The sequence below is a fragment of the Dipodomys spectabilis genome, unplaced genomic scaffold, assembly GCF_019054845.1.
Source record: "Dipodomys spectabilis isolate Male_0828 unplaced genomic scaffold, ASM1905484v1 ptg000568l, whole genome shotgun sequence".
NCBI classification, from domain to species: Eukaryota; Metazoa; Chordata; class Mammalia; order Rodentia; family Heteromyidae; genus Dipodomys; species Dipodomys spectabilis.
The window spans coordinates 592833-615901 of record NW_024871245.1 but is presented as its reverse complement, the minus strand read 5'-3'; the positions used below and the strand labels follow the sequence as shown (position 1 = coordinate 615901).

The 23069-nt window shown below is 37.3% G+C and overlaps 1 non-coding gene across 1 annotated transcript; it reads left to right on the top strand.

The window, feature by feature from the left end:
• Positions 1 to 2233: 2233 nt before the first annotated feature.
• LOC122100186 lies at positions 2234 to 2339 on the top strand. Its single transcript, XR_006146125.1, has one exon. It is a non-coding gene; the product is annotated as a U6 spliceosomal RNA (small nuclear RNA).
• Positions 2340 to 23069: the final 20730 nt, after the last annotated feature.

Genomic DNA, 23069 nt, shown 5'->3' with positions numbered 1-23069 from the left:
TAGTTGTGCTCGTAGCTTTAGTGTGGTCTTGTTTGTAAACATTTGGGTAAATGCCCAAAAGTGGGACTGCACATCCCCTCCAGCATCGGTTGTTAGTAGAGTTCTTGATTATACCCATTCTTACTGGGGTGAGGTGATATCTCAATGTTGTTTTGATTTGCATTTCTTTTATGTCTAGGGATGGGAAGGGGAAACCAAGGAGTAGGCTACAATGCTTGATAAAAACTGTACTCATTATCTTGCACATGTAATTGTAACCACTCTGTTCAGTATTTTCACTGTAAAAAATATATATTTATTGTTAGAAAAAAAAGAATCCACGCTTGAAGAAACTGTCCCTGACTTTTTTCGAGTGTGTTCTTTATTCATATAAAAATTGTCTGAAAACTTCTTCTTGAAAGTATTTCAAAAGGAAACAATGTGCCATTTGAAGGCCAGCATAGAACAAAAGGAAATAAACATTGTTTTAAAAGTTTTCTTTTGCAAGGAAACAAAGATTCGGAGGTTTTAATTTGTCTTATGCATGGATATTTCACTATTGAGATGATTCTGTTGTTGCAGGAGTCACTTATTAATTCATTTAGTCTTGTCCTGAATTCTCCAGCGCAAATAGTATTCCAAAAAAGCAGGATTCAGTGAGTATGATCAGCAAAAGGAGTCTGTTCTCAAACCAGTGCTTTATGGATGGTCCCAAAGAAATATGTGCGTTTTTTTCTTGTTTGTTTGTTTAGTTTGTCCTGGTTCTGGAGCTTGAACTCAGAGGCTGGACCATGTCCCTGAAGAAATGTCTTCCCTGGCCAACTTCCCCCAAAGATAGGACTCTACTACTTGAGCCAAACTCCACTTCTGGCGTTTTTGGTGTTTGGTTACAGATAAGAATGTGACAGACTTTCCTGCCTTGGTTGGCTTTGAACTGAGATAGTAAGAAAGCCAAGTGACATCAACTGTATCAAGATTTCTGTTTTGAACCAAGAAATACTAGACAAAGTTTATTATAAACTAATATTTGACAATTTTTAAAAGAAAAGAATATGTCTAACAAAGAATCCATAACTTAAATAACTCCACAAATGTAGGTGCACTGAATCATTTTGGACGCATTTTTTCATCTGCTTGGGAAGATAACTATTGACTTCATAGATTCCTTTTGGGGAAACTTAGTCATATTTGTCTGTTGTCACTGGCTTTGTACACATGCATGCTGTACATACTTCTAAGGGCCCTACATAAAGGAAGTCTTGAAATTCTCAACAATATTTAAATAAGATGCTCCAGCCTAGGGTTAAGATTTTAGGTGTGGACATTTATCAACACTCCTGATTCAGACTCTACTTGATATAATTTTTAATCAATATTTTGTTTTTAGTTTTGCTCTTTGTAAATTCACATGCACCTATGAAAAATTGTGTGGCCATCCCAATAATATTCTCAAAGTACCTCTTAATCATGACTCACAAAAAGTTGTATTATATTACAACAAGGAAAAATGTTATAAATAAAGAAAACAATAATTAAATATTAATGATTACTAAAATAAAAAACAAAACAATTACCAGGGTTTTCAGTATTTGAAGTGTACATAGTAGAGTTTACTATTTTCTCATATTACTGTACATTTAAAACTGGATAAAGCTATAAGTAGCCTTTAAATTTACTCACTAAGATTACTATTTATAATCTCATCATTTGTATGTGGATTATATCATTATTTGTTCATCACTAACATATAACGTAAAGGAGCCCTAAAGATTTAACAGAAACTGTGTACTTAAAATCTTAACTCTTCACTCTGCTTCTTTACACAGTCTTTGCAACTTCTCATTAGTAAAGTTTCTATAAAATCTGAAATGTACATACTTACTAGTACATGCTACCAGAAATATTGTATACTTTATCAAAAAATTTTATGACTTAATTTTGCCATATATAAGCAAATCCCAAAATTAAACATATTTAAAACATTAAAACTTTTAACAAACCTTAACATTTGCTGCAATGATCATTATGACAAGTGCCTTTTGTAGAATAATTGAATTCCTCCTCCTACAAATCTCATGAACAACAAATATCTGGAATTATTTTGTTTTTGATATGTCAATCTTGTTTTTATTCTTAAATGTGTGCTTATGTAAGAAACACATGGTTCTAAAATTTCACCATTCTTTTGAACTTATTTTTGTTGAATTGTCTAGTTTGAGAAAATCAATTACTCTTTATATATAAAAAATGTTTTGTGCTCAATTTGGCTGCACATATACTAAAATTGGAACATACAGAGAAGATTAGCATGGTCCCTGCACAAGGATGATACACAAATTAGTGAATTGTTCCATATTTTTACAACAACAGATGCTGGAAGGGATATGGCCAGAAGGGAAGCCTACTGCATTCTTGGTGGGAGTGTAAACTTGTTCATCCACGTTGGAAAGCAGTTTGGAGGTTCCTCAAAAGCCTCCACATAGAGCTCTCTATTATACAGCAATCCCACTTTTGGGCATTCTCCCAAATGATCACAAACCAGTCCATACTAAAACTACCACCACAACAATGTTTATTGTAGCATTATTTTCCATAGCTAAGATATGGAACCAACCCTGATGCTGCTCAGTAGAAGAATGGATCAAGAAAATGTTCTCTCTCTCTCTCTCTCTCTCTCTCTCTCTCTCTCTCTGTATGTGTGTGTGTGTGTGTGTGTGAATGTACACTTACACAACCACTTTGGAAAGCAGTCTGGTGAGTCCTCAGAAAGATAAATATTGACCTTCCTTATGGCCCACTCATACCACTTCTAGGCATCTATCCTGAACAACAGGTACCAATATTCAAGGACAAATACACTTCCATGTTTATTGCAGCACTGTTCACAATAGCCAGGATATGAAAACAACCCATATGTCCCAACAGAGATGAATGGATCAAATGTGTATAGTTACTGTGGTAACTATACACAACGGAATATTTTCCAGCCATTAGAAAGGACAAAATAATGGCATTAATAGGGAAATCAATCAAGCTACAGGAAATCATGTTGAGCGAATTAAGCCAAAAGCAAAGAGACAAATGGCACATGGTCTCCGTGATAAGCGGATGTTAAATCCAAAATGTAAGGTGATATGACAAAATTAACAACACTTAAGAAACCAAGAACTTCCACTCATCTGGTCGAATCACTACTAAATAACCACATTCTGCCCGTCATATGTGCACACTGAAGGGAAACCAGGAGGACGACACAGAACTAGAGGGAATCAGGGAAAAACATACAACAGTGGGATCCATCAGCTGCACTGGACATTGACCAAAATGAACTAAGCAACTCAATGTCACTGGAGGGAGGGAGGGAACAAGTGGGAAAGAGGGAACAGCTGACGCTATGCAATACAAAAGAAATATACATATTTCAAAATAAAAAAGTTTACATATGGAAGAAATAACTCTATTGCATAGAATTCATAAATGTTGTAGACCATAATAGAGAATTTGCTCCATCGAAGTTAGAATGTGTTTGTGACTTAAACTAAGCATCACTATCCCACAATATTGTGAAATTTGGGAAATTTGTAACCACTTAATCGCAATAAAAACATTTGAAAAAATGATGAAGGTGGAAAACTAAGTTGCTCTAAAAAACAAAAAAGGAAAATGTTCTGTGTGTATTTGTGTGTACACACACACGCACACACATATACTATATATATATATATATATATATATGTATGTATATTAATTCTATGCCTCCATCAGAAAGAATGACATCGCTCAATTTGTTAGGAAATGGAAAGACTTGGAAAAAAATTATATTAACTGATGTAAGCCAAGTCCAAAGAAACATAGGTCCCATGGTATCCCTTATTTGCAATAACTAGTATATGTCTGGGATAAGCAGAAAAGTTGAAAGCCTATGTGTATATGACTAGATAAGTTGATGTTAAGCTAAATAACCCCCAAGATAGAGACACAAGTGTTTTTTTTCTTTCTTGCTGTTGTTTCTCACATATTTATAATGTACGACGTGATTGTTTTTCTTTTTTATACGTTCCTCCCCAACAGTATAACCCTGTTTTCACTTTATTTGATGTTGGTGCACCTGCGTCTTGAATGTACACTTCTCTAATTTGGGGAGGGAAAAGAAAAAAACAACATGCTTAAATAGGAATACAGTTTGACCCATTGTATAACAATAGATGCACAAGACATTATTTTGAAAAACGAACTTTACAATTTAGGCTAGGGACATTTGGTGGGGCTTTGGGGTATGAGGAGTGTACTTGTGGAGGTGTAAGGGAAGGAATGGTGGGGGGAAAACAAAGGAGGAGGTAACAATAATTGATAGGAAATGTACTTATTACTTTGCTCATATAACTATAACCCCTCTGTACAGTATTTTTACAACAAAAATGTATAAAAATGTTTTGAGATGGAAGAGTTTATGAAGCCCATTTTACCCGTATAATATCGTTAACAAAGAAATTAATGCAAAACACTGATATGAGGATATTTTGAAAAAGTGAGTGTGTGTGCATTACTGCGTGTTGGCATGCTCAGAGTTTGAAATCAGGGCTTCAACCTCTCGCTACGTCTTTCTCTCTAGATTGGTGAGTTATTATATGAGCTACATCTTCATTCCTGGCCCTTTGCTATTTCGTTAAAATTTTGAAAAATAATCTCATGAATTTATTTTGTCCTGTTGGCTTCCCAATATTATCCACAGATCTCAGGGTCCTTAGTAGGTATCCCGAGTAGTTAGGATTACAGGTGTGACAAACCAGTACCAGGCTTTCAGAATAATTTTAAAAGTAGAAGAAAATTTACTTCACAGAGGCCTGTTTTATCATCTCCTAGTCTTAAAGCATTTTGGAGTGATTATATGTGAAATTTTTCATTCTTGAATTATTAAAATACAGTAAGTGATGATATTTAAAAGATTTAGTACTTTTTAAAAATGATACTGGAACTATGGGACAGAAGAAATTTGCCTCTCTTTGGACCCTAATTTATAAGCTCAGCTCTGTGCATGATAACCCAATGTCACCAACACAGTCTGTGTTGAAGACAAAATGTAACAGAAAACAATTACCATGGGCAATAATTGCTATGCTATTATTTCTTGGACAGTATGAATATTGAATTGAGAGTATCAGTGAATGGAGAGAATTTATCTACCTTTTTTGTATTGCTGGAAGACTTTTGGAAAATTTGACTCATTTCCTTCCTCACTGTGTGTCTTGGGCCATGCACTTAGTGCCTTTAATTACAATTTTTCCCAAAACTAAAACGGTAATAACATTAGCATTATAGCAAATGTTATCTTAAGAATTAAGGGTCCTTAGAATTATGAACTCTTTTCTCATTCTTGTAGAGGCATTATCAGATGAGAGGAACTGTATTTTTTTGTTTGCTTACATCCATTTATTCTTGAGTTTGAAATCTGAACTTCTTAAGACTGAAAGAAACCAAAATTAGACATGCAGGCTTTGGAAAAAGCAATCAATGTAAAACAAATAAAATACATATAGATATGTAAAAGGTCTAACTAAATTGTTATATAGTCTCAAGCATAAACAGAAAATGATTTAAGCAATATCATGTTATTGAAAATTGAAAAATGTTAGGAGTTGCTTAATTTTTTCCTTTTTACTACCTTGAATTAATTATTTTTGTATAGAGAGATTAAAGATGAGATTAACAAGAAACTTGATTAAAAATGGACAAAAGTTGGAATAGACATGTTTTCCATAAAGCCCTCTATATCACCAGTGTGTTTACACAGTTGTGTTTAATACAACTTCTGTGCTGGCTTAATGCTGTGAGAAGAAGTCATTAGAGAAATGTAATTCAAAATTACTATGATACTACTTTATAACTATTATAACCCTTATCAAAAAAAATCAAAGGAACCAGGTGTGGTGGTAAAAGTTTGTAATTCCAAGCATTTAGGAGGTTGGATTTCGGTCTTAAGCCAGTCTAGGGTAATGAAGATAGTAAAAATTTGCCCTTTATTCCCTTTTGAATAGAAGGTAATCATGTTGGTGAGAGTGTGAAGAAAAGGAAATTTTCTACTCTTGGACAAAATCCAGGTTAGTATTCTCCTTGTAGAAAGTAGTATGCAGTTTTCTAAAGAAATCATACTTGAAATATCATCTGTCCCACCAATCATGTGATTATTTCTCTCTGGGTAACTCGTAAATATATCTGTAGTTCATTGTTATTCACATTATTCACAACAACAGCCAAGATGTAAATCGAAGTTCAGTGTTCAACGACACTAATAAAGCAACTGTGTTACATGCACAAATATCTTTTTCTGTTTCATCCTTAAAATTACAAGAGACTGCTCCCATTAGCCACAACTTACAATGACCTGTAAGATGTATTCGAAATGAAGAAAAATGTTATGTTCTGATCTTTGTAAACACACACACACACACACACACACACACACACACATACACACACACACAAACCATCCTCAAACATTGACAGAATTTTTTTTTTAAAGTAAAGCATTTACTTCGGGCATTTAGTTCACAATGCATAAGATACTAGATATACATTATGACCAGGTATAGAGTCGTAATGTACAACATGAGGATACAGGGGACAACATTGGCCTTACATAGGAATGAAGCTAAGTAAGTAGGAGTTGTTCTTCCTAGTAGTGGTTACTCTTTTAGTTGTTCTTCCTTCAATAATGGATAAGATGAATGTAATTCTTTAAGTATACCTGCCTATTTGCAGAAATAATAACAAAAAATATAGCAATAATGTTGCACGCTCAACATAGAACAAAATGTCAAATTAAAATACATGAGATTATCATTCATGTAAACTAATTATTACAAATAAAGGAAACCGTGGGACCTATGTGTCTTTAAGTCTGGCTTACTTCACTAATATGATTTTTTCCAAGATCATCCATTTCCTTACAAATGAGGTGGTCACATTCTTTGTGATTGAAGCATAGTTTTCCATGTGTGTTTATCTGTGTGTGTGTGTGTGTGTGTGTGTGTGTGTGTGTGTGTGTGACAGTGTGTGTGTCATTTTTGGTAAATATTACTGTGATACACAGTAGTAGCTTTACTGTGGCCTTGTTTGTGATCACCTGGTTATATGCCCAGAAGTGGGATTACTGGGTAATAGGGGAGCATTATTGGGTACATCAAGGATAATCTTAGTAGATGAGCAGAATAGTTCAATAGCTATGTACATATGATTGTATAAGGTGATTCTAAGTGAAATGAACTCCAAGACATGTTCTTTGTTGTTGTTGTTCTTAATGTACTGTGATTTCTTTTTATACTTTTGTGTTTTCCCCACCTATGGTTTATCCCCTGTAGTCACTGTATTTGATTTTGATACCCTGGGTATTTTAAATATGTTGATCTGAACTAGGGAAGGGAAAGAAAAAAAAACAAAATGGTGAGACAAAGGACAAAGGGGGAACCTATGCAACAGTGGTAATCACAAGTCAATATGTTGTAAATAATCTTGGGGGGGCGTTGGGAGTGAAGAGAGGGAAAAATAGGGGAAAGGTTAACAAGTTATAAAAGAAATAAATTAATTACCTTACTTATGTAACTATATCCCATCTGTACATTACCTTGACAATAAAATTTAAATAAAAAATAAAATAAAATATATGAGGGCAGCAATACAGGAGATGGGAGTGGGGGAAATACTGTAGTATCGTAGAGTACAACAGCTGTGGAGAGCAGCAATTTGACTTTAATGTAGGAAGTAATAAACTAGCATACAGATTTTCAGCCTCATGTCAGTCATTAAAAAGGGAAAACAAAATGCACAATCAGCAAACCAATTGAGATAAAATAGAAAACTAAACAATTAAGATGAAGAGATGACTTGGACCAAGAATAACAAATGACACAATTAGGAAACAAATAACAAGCTGCTGGGCTGGGAAGGTGGCTCAGTGCTAGAATGCTTGCCTTGTATGCCTGAGGCCCTGGGTTCGATTCCTCAGCACCACATAAGCAAAAAGAAAAAAACTGGAAGTGGTGCTGGGTCTCAAGTTGTAGAGCACTAGCCTTGAGCTGAAATGCTGAGGTATAGCACCCAGGCCCAGAGTTCAGGCCCCACGATCGGACCCAAAAAATAAAATTAAAAAAAATAACAAGCTGCTAAGTTTAAAAATGATCACCCTTAATTCTATTGACTTGTTTACATCACAATTTGTTAGAAGTATAATTCAAATCACAGTTTAATAGTATATCATTTTAAAAATAGTTTACTTATTATTGATTTCTTAACATTGAATGTTTAATATATAATTTTAATTTCATCAGTTATAGAAAAGAAGAAAGTGAAAATAATTTTAATAATATATTTAATGAATTGTAAAATTGAGAAGCATTAGAATTTAAACAAATAACAAATCATTGCTTCATTTCTGTGAGTTAATGTAATAATTCAAAGTGTATTCTACACTTAGCAATCATCTTAACATCAAATAATAAATTATCACACATGACCCTTGGTATTATTTGGAAGGGTTCAACACTGTGGCAAAATTCACACCACATAGTACACGAGGGTATGATCCCTCTCATATAGCTTAAATTGTGGAAATTAGATTTCTACATGCATGTTTCTTGTCTAGGTGACATTTATAAAATTATTTACAATTATATACACGAGGACTATTTCAGATGATAATTAAAAGTGATATTCATTAATTAAATTTTTATTATTTCATACCAAATAAATATTTACAGAGAGACTGAATTTTTCTGTAGATGATGGTTTATGTGTGCCAGATTATACGTATTAAAGCTTATTTTATATTCCTGACATTGTTTCTAGAGTTGAATTTATTTTTCCATTACGGGTTAAGTGTATTATATTGGATATATGAAAGTAAACTGAATGTTTATTCCATTAATCCTTTGTCTAATCCCAATATAAATTATCCATGTGTTTGAAGTAATGAAAATAACAACAGATAAAAGCAAGATAAATCAGTCTGTAGTAGACAAGTATTTACTCCGTATTTACAGAATATTCTTGGGAATATGTGCTCCAGGCTGGCCACAACTGAAGAATATTATGGTTTGAACTATCATAAGAGACGGAAGGAAGGGGAACCTTCCTTCCAAAAGTCTGATCCCAGGAATGTGATCTGCTTTATGGTGCCTACTTAGAAATGAATATTTTTCACTGTCAACTTTGAAAAGCCATCTTGATAGACGACTTCTGTAAGTGGTTACAAAGCATTATTGATGGCTTTGCAAGGATGCCTGATTGCCTCATTTTGAGACAATTAACAGGAATTTAGTCAGTTGTTCTTTGTATCCTAAGGAGTATAACTCATTGACTCTAGGCCAGGGGATCACAGGGGCCCAGAGAAACTACTACCTTGAATAGTAATCCTAGATATCTAAAACAAAACACACACACACACACACACACACACACACACACACACTCCAGTAAGCACAGCCAGGCAGGGTTGCTATCACAGCCTACAAGAAGTCAGGCAAAAAACAGAAGCTGAGAATCATTTAGCTGATAACTAATATATTTTTTATGAGGCATACTCAAATGAGACTCCAGAGAGAGGATCAGAAAGACTGATCAGACTAAAATTGGTCACACAAAGATAGGAAAGTAGAATTCCTTGTAGTACAAATAAATCATAGAAAGCTTGTGTATGTAAGAACATGACAGAAGACCAAATTCCAGAAATGCACATTTTCTTAGAAGTCAGCTTAATCAATTTTCAGTGCAAATCTTTGAATTCTTAAATATTTGACCACATGTGGGAGAAGGTTGAAAATAAAGAAAATTTCATCACTCTATTAGGAAGTCCAATATCACATTAGGAAGTAATCAAGCACAGATTTGTAATAAAAAGAGAAAACAATTATTCCAAGTGAGGGTTTCATTTCTTCTGATGTAAAAGTTCTTAAATTAGTTGCTAACAATTACCCCCAGCTGAGTTGATGTTGACTGCAGTATTCCCACATGAAGGAAAAGAGAAAATTTACAAATGTCTGATGAAATGAGGTGAAGGTGAAGTGTTCTAATAGTAATATCTGAGGTTTAGACACAGGTGAAGAGGTGGATTTTCATTTCTAAAAATCCCCCATTTTTACCTGGTGCCAGTAGCTCACAGCTGTAATCCTAGCTACTCAGGAAGCTGAGATCTGAGGACTACAGTTCAAAACCAGCCTGGGCAGGATAGACTCTGAGACTCTTATTTCCATTTAACCATCAGAAAACCAGAAGTGGCACTGTCACTCAAGTGGTAGAGCACTCACCTTGAGTTGAAGAGTTCAGGGACAGTGTCCAAGTCCAGACTTCAAGCCCCTCGAACAACAACAACAACAAAATCTCCCTTTCATGGACTACCTACATCTCTTCCTAACATTCAACAAAGGAGCCATTTTATCACCCACTAACATTTAAGTCATAATCTAGCTACTGCAAATAGATTGATTTGGTATCTTATATAAAAAGGTTCATATTGACTGAAACAAATACCAGCAGTGGTAACATTTTTCCAGTCCTTGAACTCTGGGCCTGAGCCCTGAATACGATTATGCTGGTAGCTTTCATGTGAGCTTGTTTGTTATTTATTGGATTACTGCCCATGAGGGGAATTACTGAGTCTTAAGGGAGATCTATATTTACTCTTTTCAGGAAACTCCGTACTGCCTTCCACAGTGGTTGAACATGTTTAATTTCCCACCAACAATGCAATAGAGTTCCCAATTGGCTACATCTATGCCAGAATTTGCTATAGTTAATTTTCTTAGTAATGGCCATTCTAATGGACGAGGTAGAATCTGTCTTGTTTACTTATAGATTTGTAAGCATCTTCTAGCTATCATAAATGAATGAATCCATGAAACCTATATTGCTCTGAGTCTGCATTCCTTTGTCTTTTCTCTTAATATAATTTTCCCAAACCTTTCATTTTCCTTACTACTGGTGAAAAGTCATCTTTCTGATGGGTGAATATAATTCCATTGTGTGTGTGTGTGTGTGTGTGTGTGTGTGTGTGTGTGTGTGTGTGTGTGTGTGTGTGTGTGTGTGTGTAAGATGACTATAGGCCCATGTATTCATTTCTAAGCATTCTGTTTCATCTGTAATTTTGTAATTCCATATTATAGTTGCATTGCTTCTCTTCTACTTTGAAGAATATTGTTGGGATTTTGATGAGTATTGCATTGCCACTTGTTTAGAGGAAGTATTGCAGTTTTCAAAATGTTAATTCTTCCAACCAGGAACATTGAAATACTTTCTATTTCTTTGAATCTCCTTCAATTTCCCTGTTTATATTTTTAAAGTTTTCACATATAGGGCCTTCACAATTTTAGTTAAATTAATTAATTCCTAGTTTTGTTGTTGTTGTATTGTTTTGTTTAGATTTGATTTGATTTTGAGGCTAGTACATATGAGGTTGTTTTTTGGATTTCAGCGTGGATCTTCCCATTGTTGGTAACAGAAAAACTACTGATTCTTATGGTTTTTATACCCTGCTACATTGCTGAAGGTTAGCATCACCTTTACTAACTAGAGGGAGGAATCCACAGGGTCCTTTAAATACAGGATCATTTCAATTGTAAAATGGGATAGTTTTACTCCTTCCCTATTTGGATCTGCTTTATGTTTTTCTCTTGTCTATTGCTCTTGCAAGAAAGTCCACTACCATATTGAAGAGTAGTAGAGAGTGGACATCCTTTTCTCATTCCTCATGTTAATGTCTTCATGCTTCCACCCTTAGGTAAATGCTAATTATCTGTGTCATATACATACTCAGTTTAATATTGAGGAATGTTCCATGCATTCCTAGGTTCCCAGACCTATTAATCATAAAGGGGTATTGGAGCTTGTTAAAAGCTATTTCTACATCCCTATTGACGATCATGTGTTTCTTGTCCCTGCTTTTGCGGATGGTTTGTATTATGTTTATTGACAAGAATATTGACTCAAATCGTATCCAAGATGATTCCTATTTGATCATAACATGATTTTTTGATAGTTGCTGAAATTGGTTATTGAGAATTTTATTAAGAAGTTCTGCATTAATGCTTATCAAAGAGTTTGGTTCATAGTTCTCTTTCTTTGGTGAGTCCCTATGTGATTTGGGGAGGAGTCTAATTCTAACTTCATAGAATGCGTTTGATAATGTGTCTCTCATAGGTACTAAATGGATGCATCTTGGTTTTTGATACAACTATCTAATCTATGTCTTCTATTTGGAAATTTATGTCCATTGATATTGAGAGTTAAGACAGAAATATCTGATAAGTCCTGCTATGTTATACACCTGTTGTTAGGAGCTGTCCCTCATCTACTCTTAATATATTTACCTTGTCCTCTGGTAAGGAACATTTTATATGACCAGTTCCTCTTCTTCTTGACCTTCTCTATGTAGGATATATTTGACCATATTCTATTCTGATAATTTGGTGGACATATTTTGTTTCAAGTTTTCTTTGTCATGAAATATGTTTATATATCCTTTAAATGTAAAGGAGAGTTTGGCTTGGGAACGTATTCATGGTTGGTAGTTGTTTACCTTTAATGTTTGTCATATATAATGCCAGGCTCTCCTTTTTACCATATCAGTTAAGAAATCTGTATTTATTCTGACTGTATATCCTTTATAAATAATCAATCTTTTCTCTATGGCATCTTTAAGAATCCTTTCCTTGAATCTTTAATAATCCTCTAATGGATTATGATGTGGTGGTGGATTGTTCAGTTCTAGAATTCTCATTGGTTTCTAAAGACTTCTCTTCTTTGAATGAGCCTATCTCGTTGGATTTTTGGCCTGTTCTCTGCTAGAATTCTGTAATATGCTTCCCATCCATTTAGTATCTTGCTCTTCTCCTTCTTGATACCTATCTCCCCGAAATTTGATCTTCTAACTGAGTCTTGAAGTTCTGGCAAGATCATTTCTTATTTCTTGGATTTGTTCTAAATGATTATTTCCTCTTTCCTATTAGATCTATTCTGTCTTTGACCCTGAGATTATCTTCGATGTCATCTATTTGCTGTGGAGACTTCTACTTTGTTTTTTTATTTCCCTGTCTTCGAATTGGTCATTTTTTAGGAGTTCTGTCTCTTTATTAAAGCTTTGTTTTAGGTCTTGTATGGACTTTCTGGACATTTTGTCTTTGGTTGGGGGAGATGTAAGGATTGTTTTCTTAACTGTGTCTTATGTCATATCTTTTAACTAGGCATCCATTTTTTCTTGGACTCCCTTGCCTTCTCAGAATTTATTTATCTTTCTGTTTGAAGTCCCATGAATTATTTTGCTAATGACTGGTTGGTCTCATCTTGTTCACAAATTTCCTTGTAGAAGTTTTCTATCTTTCCATTAATCACATTTTCCAGCATTATCTGTAATACATTTTGATAACTATCTTCTACGTCCTTGATTGTATATTCTAATGCCTGGTTATTTACTGTATGAATAATACTACTTTGACATTACTTTTTTTGTATTTTTCTGATTTTTTTCTGTCCATTTGGAGGTTTTCTTTTAGGGGATCTATGATATTAATAGGTGACTCTCTATGTTCTTAGTTGATTTGCAGGGTCTTGGTTTGGCTTCCAGTTGTAATGTGTTTTTCTGGAATTGCATTTTTGTCAAGTCCATTAAGTGTAGGAATAGAAATCAGTTGTGGTGAGATGTTGTGATGTTAATATTTGTGGTTCCAGTGACCATTTGGACTGTCCAGTGGTATGACAAATTGTCTATGTATATGGATGTGGCTTTCTCTGATGTACACTTCTGTTCCTGTTTTTTTTTCCATGTTGCCTTTTGTTTCCACATTGCACATGTGCTTTTGAATGTGTTGCCCAATGTGTTCATGGGTGGCACCTTTTCATAGATTTCTCTTTTCTTGTGAAGACAGTATAAAACCTTCTTATGAATTGTATGTCTATAATTATATCTATATTTATAGCTGCATATCTATAATTATAGCTGATTTCATGTGACCCTCTAGCTGTGGAGTACCTGCTACGACTCTAAATCTCTGCTTTATTAGAGATAGCTAGGATAATTTTCTGTTGTTATTCTATCATTGTTTTTCCTCTTCCTCAGATTTATTTTTTATATTGTGGATTTTTTCACATAATTTAGGATTTGTGGTTGTTGTATCAGGTTATTTTGTTTTCCTGCTTATGCTACTTTGAAATAGTGATTTCAGGCTTTTAAGAAGAAATAGAAATAGATGTTATTAAATTGAGAGAAAAAGAAGACTTTTAAACCTATTTACTACAAGTAAATTAATATTAAGCAAAGCTAATGAAAATAATTACTTATTTACTCTTCAGAGGATGACTATAGTACTCTTGGATATCTCGGAGGAAAAGACTTTAGACTCATTACAATTGATGACTTACATTGAAATTACTGGCTAAACGTTCTTCAGAAAGGGAAAGGCTCCATAACTTCCATATTAGTATTATAAAATCATAATAGCTGCATGTTGAATTATTTTCCCTTTGCTATTTTCAATTCCATTATTCATTCATTATGTATCTAGGGCTTTGAATGACCACTTCCTTAAAATACCTATATTGCTTATATTGTGATGTAAATCTCAATATAAATATGAATTTATCTGTGAGTCTCATCTTTTGTTACATTCATATGAAATTTATGCAGTCTCAAGCAAGAAACCTGACTTTTTTACTCTATTCTATGCTTTAATCAATAAATTCAGTCTCTTTAGAAATGCGTTCTCAGCTTTTAAATTGCTTCAGTAAACATCATGTATTTCTAGTATTTTTGCTGAAGTAAATATAAAGTTTGGAACATGAGGACAACTCTCCTATTAACCACTTTAAAGTAAACCCTTGGGAATTATTTTATATATAAAAATAAATAAGTGCAATGCAATGTTTATACATGAATAATATAATGGTTAAGTCAATTAGACACAAGAACTACCATGCAATTCTCAATTAACTTAAAGGCATCAAAATATTGTGTTCATGAATATCACTCATTTTTAAAAAATGACTAGTCAATACAAAGTTTACATTCTATTTGAAATTTACAAAATGAAAATTACACTCAGATTTGCTGTCAATATCCTGTTTCCAGGAATACATTTATTTAGCAAACAGGGAAACAAAAAATAAGGGTTTGTCACATAGAATGAAAAATGTAGAAGCAGACTGTCTTTCCTTAAGATGTTAAGTACCTGCAAATCGTGTGATTTATTCAAAGATACTATACACACTCATAAGAGAATTTGTGATCAGAAGTGATAGGTAAGCAAAGTAACTGGAAAACTGTATGCTTAAATTGAGCTTTCAATAGAGAATGACAAGTTTTCAATAAATGAGCCTATTATTCTGTATCTCTAACACACATACAGCATTCTACATTTTCCCACATACTCCCATTCTCTTAGCTCAGTTCCTGATCGGTATTCTTCTATTTCATGACCTCAATTCCTTCTAAAACAACAAAGTGGGCATTTTTTTGTCTCGAGATCCAATACATTCTAGTATCTTGGAACAGTAGTATGAATTCACGGAGTTTGACTTGAATGTCAAGTATGAAGATATTGTATTCAAGGTACTCTTAATTGGCCTGAAGCATACAAAGATACACAGTATACTTAGAACAAGGGACTTGATCTCAGGGAAACATACAAATCCAGGCAAAATCCTGAAGCAAAGAAAAGCAAGGGAGCACAAACATCAGTCAACTATAATTACAAAGGAATGGAACTGATCTCTGATGTGTCTGGGTGGCAACTCTATGTGTTTGTGTGTGGGTGTTTGTGTGTGTGTGTGTGTGTGTGTGTGTGTGAGTAGAGAGAGAGAAAGAGAGACAGACAGAGAGAGAATTTAGTGTGGCTTCCATATTTACAGTCCATAGAGCATTACTTGTTAGGGAAGAGGTGCTCATATCATAGCTGTGATACTACTGTCATCACTTTACTGCAAAAAAACACTTGCTTAATCTCTAATTAAATAGGGAAAATAAACTAATATCTTACACGATTGTTTTGACAATTAATTAGTATATTAAAGGCCAAAGGGAGGAATTGGAGATCAATATAATCTTTTTTTCCTCTCTTCTAAATATTACACTGCAATAGATGTGATTTCAGGAGTCTCCTGCCATGTACTTCCAGTTGAATTACTAATATGCTTAATAAATAATATGAAACATGTGATAGAGAAATAGATCAGCGAACAAGCACAAAGAATTTGTGGTAAGATTGAGCTTCCAGCATGGTTGCCACAACTTTTAGGAATGTAATTCCTTCATATGAACTTCAAATTTTGTGGCTTTCCCTGTGTGATTAAATGGCAAGAAAGTACTGTAGAAACAAGAATTCTTGTTCAGCCAAGTAGAAAGTGCTCATGTTCCCCTCCTCACATTGCAAATTTCCATTCCATATAGACTTTCTGTTAGAGTGCTTTCATTTAACATACTTCAGCAACTCATCCTTCCCTGTGGGAGACAAGAAAAAAGATAATTTTGTTTGTATATTAAATTATGTAAATTAGTATGTACAGGAATGATTTGTATAATTACAGAAGTTTGTAATAAATATAAGGAGGGATCATTTCACAATAAAAATATAATTAAAATCACATAATAAGACTAGAAGTCACAGAATTTTGTGCATGAAAACATGCATTAGATTAGTTGCAGAATTTCTATTTTGAGATAAACTTTATATTGAAGTATAATGCACTTTACCTAAGGATTGAAACATTTTATTGAAAAATATATTTCCTAGAGATATTTTTGCTTCATAATTTTAGGAATACCGTTGGACCCATTGTAATAATGAGATGTACAAGACATTATGTCGAAAGACGAACTTTACAACTTTGGCTGGTGAGGGTGTGGAGATGGGTAAGGATGGGAAGGGGAAACAAAGGAAGAGGAAACTGCTTGATAAGAAATGTACTCATTACTTTGCCCATATAATTGTAACCCCTCTGTGTTGGGAGCCAAAAGTTAAGTCTCTCTTGATATCTTAACTATCTCACTGGAACAACCTGAGGCTGAGTTTACAGAATCCCACCTTTTCACCACGCCTTAAAGTAAACACCCTGCAGCTACTAACAACCACCTTTTCACCCCGCCCTAAATCTACTAAGGACCACCTTTGCACCACGCCCTAAGTCCAAGCATATAAATACCCTTGTGTGAAAAATAAAAATCGGCAGCTTGATCAGAATCCTTGTCTTGCTGTCCTTCTTCGTGTCTCTTGTCCCTTCATTCCTTCTCGCTTAGGTTCACTGCCCTGGTTGAAGTCCTGTGGGTCGGAACAACTGGCGCCCAACGTGGGGCACGAGCCTCTGAGTAAGGAAGGAACGCCGTCCTCCGGGAAAACTTGGCCAAGTACAGTCCGAGATAGCGAGATCGCCTCAACAGACCCCGCCAAGAGACAGATCCAGGAGGAGAGTGGGGAAGGCGCATGGTGAGTGACCCACTATGGGACAAGCAATTCGTCACATGATCTATTTCTGTCAGACCTCAAGGAGGCCTTCAAGACATGGGGAACATGGGTTAAGAAAAAAGACTTAGAATTATTTTTCTAATTCATAGAGGACTTGTAGGAATCATAGATGCAAAAAGATGGCAAAGAATAGGAGATTGTTTAAAAGATTATTATGAAATCTTTGGTTCAGAAAAGGTTCCTGCTATGGCCTTTTCCTATTGGAATTTGATTAATGAAGTTTTAAAAGGTTCTCTATTTGATAGTGGAATTCTAAAACTTGTAAAAATAGGAGAGGAGGTTCTCCAATATGCCTCTGGTCCCTCCATGGCTTGCCCATCAGTTGTATTAGATATGACTGCTGGTCAATTTACTGAAAATCCCTTCCTTTTGTGGCCCGGCCCTTCAAGGGCCCACTACCCCTCCAGATCCAGATGTTTTTTCTCTCCCCTCTTTACCTAACCTGGCACCTTTACGCGAGACTCTTCAACATAGGCGAGAACACCTTCAACTTTTAAAAGAACTGCGGTCCCTTGATTATGAACTCTGCATACTGGCCTTGGCCAATACACCAAAACTGACTAATAAAATTAAGGTTAGATCAGGCCATCAATCAGTTCTCGCCTTTCCAGTAACTCAGAGCCAAACAGATAGGACCTCAGAGGGTGGGGAGGATGAATCAGAAGAGGAGGAAAAGGAAGATGAGGAACAGGATACTGGGGATGAAGAGGAACAACCTGCCCAGGGAAAAGGCCAACAAGAGTATAAGAGGCTTAGCCTTCGGTTTATTGAAAAGCTTAAAAATGCATGTGCCCAATATGGCCCGACTGCCCCTTATACGTTTAGCCTTAGAAAACCAAAGTGCGTGCTGGCTCACCCCTAATGATTGGAAGTTTCTGGCCCACGCCACCCTTAGTGGGGGTGATTTTGTTTTATGGAATGCAGACTTTAAGGAACAATGTAGAGAAACCGCGCAAAAAAATTTGGCTAAAACATCTTCAAAAACCTGGACCTATACTAAACTTTTGGGTAATGCGCCCTTTGATACCAATGCTAAACAGGCACACTTTCCTACCTCCTACCGGACTTTTGGCACAAATTCAAAACACTGGCCTTTATGCTTGGAAGTGTCTCCCTCAAAAGGGATCGGCTACTACTTCCCTGGCAAAGGTTAGACAGGGGCCAGAGGAACCCTACAGTGACTTTGTCTCGTGGCTTAACTTGACTGCAGAAAGGCTTCTTGGGCCTAGTGAAAGTGAAAGTGCCTTTGTTAAACATCTTGCCTTTGAAAATGCTAACCCGGCATGTCAAGATGTCCTCCGGCCACATTAAAACAAGGATGACCTCTCTGAGTTCGTCAGGCTTTGTGCTGGAGTAGGAACCACCCATGCCATGGGACTCACCATAGGTGCTGCCTTTACTAAGGCATTTCATGGTTCAGTCACCAGCTCACATACTTGCTTTAATTGTAAACAACCTGGTCACTTTGTGAATGTCCCTTAAGGGGCAATGCCCTCCCAAGCTTTAGGTAGACCACTCCCTGCCACTTTTTGTCCCAAATGTGGTAAGGGCCGTCATTAGTGCCCTCCCAAGCTTTAGGTAGACCACTCCCTGCCACTTTTTTGTCCCAAATGTGGTAAGGGCCGTCATTGGGCCAACGAATGTAGATCCAAAACAAATGCCCTTGGACAGCCCATTTTCTCTCGTTTTTCGGGAAACTTCCCTCGGGGCCAGCCCCTGGCCCCGACCATCCCCAAGACAAGCCCAGGGGCGATAGGGTTTGTCCCCTCCCTAACTCCCAGTCCTACACAAGCCCCCCACCTCTCTCCACAATTGCCTCCCTCCAGCGGGCAACCCCAGGCAGTGCAGGACTGGACCTCTGTGCTGCCACTGACACAGTACTAGACTCTATACAAGGACCTCAAATAATACCCACTGGGACCCTGGGACCCCCTCCGTCTCATATGTGTGCCCTTATTCTTGGAAGAGCCTCTGCTACCTTACAAGGTATCCAAGTTTTTCCTGGTGTTATTGATAATGATTATACAGGAGAAATAAAAATTTTGGCCACGGCCATTAATGGGATTGCAGCTATTCCAGCTGGAACTAGGCTTGCACAATTGGTACTGCTCCCATTAAATTCAGGGGGTTCTTCCACTGCTCAGACTACACTGCGAGGAACTGCTTCTTTGGGGTCTTCTGATGCGTATTGGGTTCAGTCTATCACTCAAAAAAGACCCACCCTCACCCTGCGAATTGAAGGAAAGGAGTTTCAGGGAATTTTGGATACTGGTGCAGATGCTACAATTATTTCCCAAAAATATTGGCCACCAAGTTGGCCCCTTACCTCATCCTTAACTGACCTTAAAGGCATAGGGCAGTCAAAAAGCCCTTTGGTAAGTTCCAGGGTTCTTAATTGGACTGACAAAGAGGGCAATAAGGGAACTGTTACTCCTTTTGTTGTTCCTGACCTCCCTGTTAACCTATGGGGTCGGGATATCTTGACCCAGATGAAAGTTATCCTTGCTAGTCCCAATTCTGTGGTTACACATCAAATGCTCCGTATGGATTTTGTCCCTGGTACGGGTCTTGGAGAATCAGGAGAAGGAATCGTTGAGCTCATCCAAGCTACCCAAAAAACAGATAAACATGGGTTTGGGTATTCGGATTTTTAGTATCGGCCCCTGACCCTCCTGTGCCCCATGCAGATAAAATCATTTGGGAATCCCAAACCCCTGTGTGGGTGGATCAGTGGCCCCTTACCCAAGAAAAATTGGAGGCAGCCTCCATGTTAGTACAGGAACAGTTGGTGGCAGGCCATATAGAGCCATCTACTTCACCAAGGAATACTCCTATTTTTGTTATAAAGAAAAAATCAGGCAAATGGCGCCTTTTACAAGATCTAGGTGCCGTTAATAAAGCTATGCACCCAATGGGAGCACTACAGCCAGGCATTCCCACACCGGTGGCTATTCCCAGGGACTATTACATAATGGTTATTGATTTAAAAGATTGTTTTTTTTTACCATTCCCTACATCCTGAGGTCAGACCCTATTTTGCCCTTAGCCTTCCTCTCATTAACTTTCAAGGCCCCATGCAAAGATTTCAATGGAAGGTACTCCCCCAAGGTATGGCTAATAGCCCTAGCCTTTGTCAAAAATATGTTGCCCAGGCAGTGGACCCTGTGAGAAAACGATGGCAGCGCGTCTATATATTACATTATATGGATGACTTGTTGCTTGCTGCACCTGACACCCACGAACTTAGAAACTGCTATTTAGACCTTTATAAAGCCCTTATTGCCCTGGGACTACAGGTTGCCCCCGATAGAGTTCAAACACAGGATCCCTATACTTATTTGGGTCTAGAACTCCAAAATAATCAAATTCGGGTTCCTCAAATTCAACTTCGTTTAGACCATCTTCACACCCTTAATGATTTTCAAAAGCTGCTTGGAGATATTCAATGGCTTAGGCCATACCTAAGGTTGCCCACCAGCGTGCTTTTGCCTCTTAATGAGATTTTAAAAGGGAATTCTGACCCCTCCTCTCCTCGCAAGCTTACTCCCAATGCACGAAATGCTTTAACCCAAGTTACTGAGGCCATTGCCCAGCAGTTTGTTACACAGATTTCCTATAATCTTCCTCTGGTCTTAATTATTTTACATACCCCTCATGCACCCACAGGATTGTTTGGCAACAGATTCCCCACTCCAATAATATGGGGCAGTCCCCTGCTTTGGGTCCATGTACCTACCACATCCCCCAAGGTTATTGCTGTTTACCCTGCCCAGGTAGCCTCTATCATTATCAAAGGTCGCTTGCTCTCTCGACAATATTTCGGCAAGGACCCTGATACCATTTTAACTCCATACACCAAAGACCAGACTCAATTTTTACTTCAGACTGGGGATGAATGGGGCATCGCCCTGTCAGGATTTTTAGGACTAATTGACAATCATCTCCCCAATGATCCCCTTTTACACTTCGCCCAGCTACATCCATTACTCAAAAGGCTCCCATTCCTCAAGCCCTCACTGTCTTTACAGATGGCTCAAGCAATGGCCGTGCGGCCTTTGTTGTTAACAACCATACGACCACCTTTGATGCCCCTTACCAATCAGCCCAGCTTGTGGAGTTATTTGCTATAAACTGCCAAAGATGTTCTCTCTCACCTTGTTTTAGCCTTTTCTGTAATGGGGAAACCAGCCCACATAAAGACAGACAACGGCCCAGCCTATACCAGTGCCAAGTTTAAACAGTTTTGTGCTATTTTTCAGATTTGTCATACTACTGGGATTCCCTATAACCCCCAAGGTCAGGGCATGGTAGAACGAGCTCACCACACCCTAAAAACCTGGCTTAATCGCCTCAAAGCCTCTGCCTTTTCATTTTCCACTCCTAGGGATCGTCTTAGTCACACATTGTTCGCCCTTAATTTTCTAACACTGGACAATGAAGGCCACTCGGCAGCTGACAGGCATTGGCACCCATCTTCCAGTTCTGCCCGCCCGCCTGTCATGTGGCGAGACCCCCTTACAGGCAAATGGAAGGGCCCAGATCCTGTTCTTATCTGGGGGCGAGGTTCAGCCTGTATTTTAGATCAAGAACAAGCGGCCCCAAGGTGGCTGCCAGAATGCTTGATAAAACAGGTTAATGGCTTACTACAACCCAGGGGAACCCCCGAGGATGATGTCTTTTCTCTTGCAGATGCAGCTAGAACTCCAGACATGGACCGTCCTGTTTGAATTTATTAAATAACAGATTAATCTTTGGTTTCTAAGCCCATACAGGTTCATAACCATCGCCTTGATATGGCAGACCACGGCATTGAGATCTAGGATTTACCCCAGGCTTTTAATTAGTGTTTTGCCAGTGGGAAACACCCCACCCTTCCTTTTTCTTATTTAGAAAACCCTTCCATAACTCCTGACCATTCAATGGGCAAGACCTATTGCACCCTTGCCATAAGGGATAGGTTCGCCCCTCCTCCTATAGGCCCCTCCACTTGGGGGAGGATGCACCTATGGGAGGAAGAAAAAATGCTCAAATCAAGGGTGCAAGTAAGACTGCAGGGGGATGGATCTGCGAGATCCCAAAACCCAAGACCCGTGAGTGGCAAGCTCTGGTGCATGACGGTTGGCATGCATACCCACAAGCCGTCTCCTCAAAAAACATGCCAAGGCCTGTAAAACTCCCCTCCCCGAGTGAGGATGCTCGCTCAGGAGCAGAGAAAAACCCTGGGCCCTTAGAGGAACAGAGCCTCTGTCACCCCCTTAAAAAGAGCAGCCAACAATTGATGATCAATTTTCTAAATAAGAAAGGGGGAGATGTTGGGAGCCAAAAGTTAAGTCTCTCAAACTTGATAGGCTTAACTATCTCACTGGAACAACCTGAGGCTGAGTTTACAGAATCCCACCTTTTCACCACGCCTTAAAGTAAACACCCTGCAGCTACTAACAACCACCTTTTCACCCCGCCCTAAATCTACTAAGGACCACCTTTGCACCACGCCCTAAGTCCAAGCATATAAATACCCTTGTGTGAAAAATAAAAATTGGCAGCTTGATCAGAATCCTTGTCTTGCTGCCCTTCTTCGTGTCTCTTGTCCCT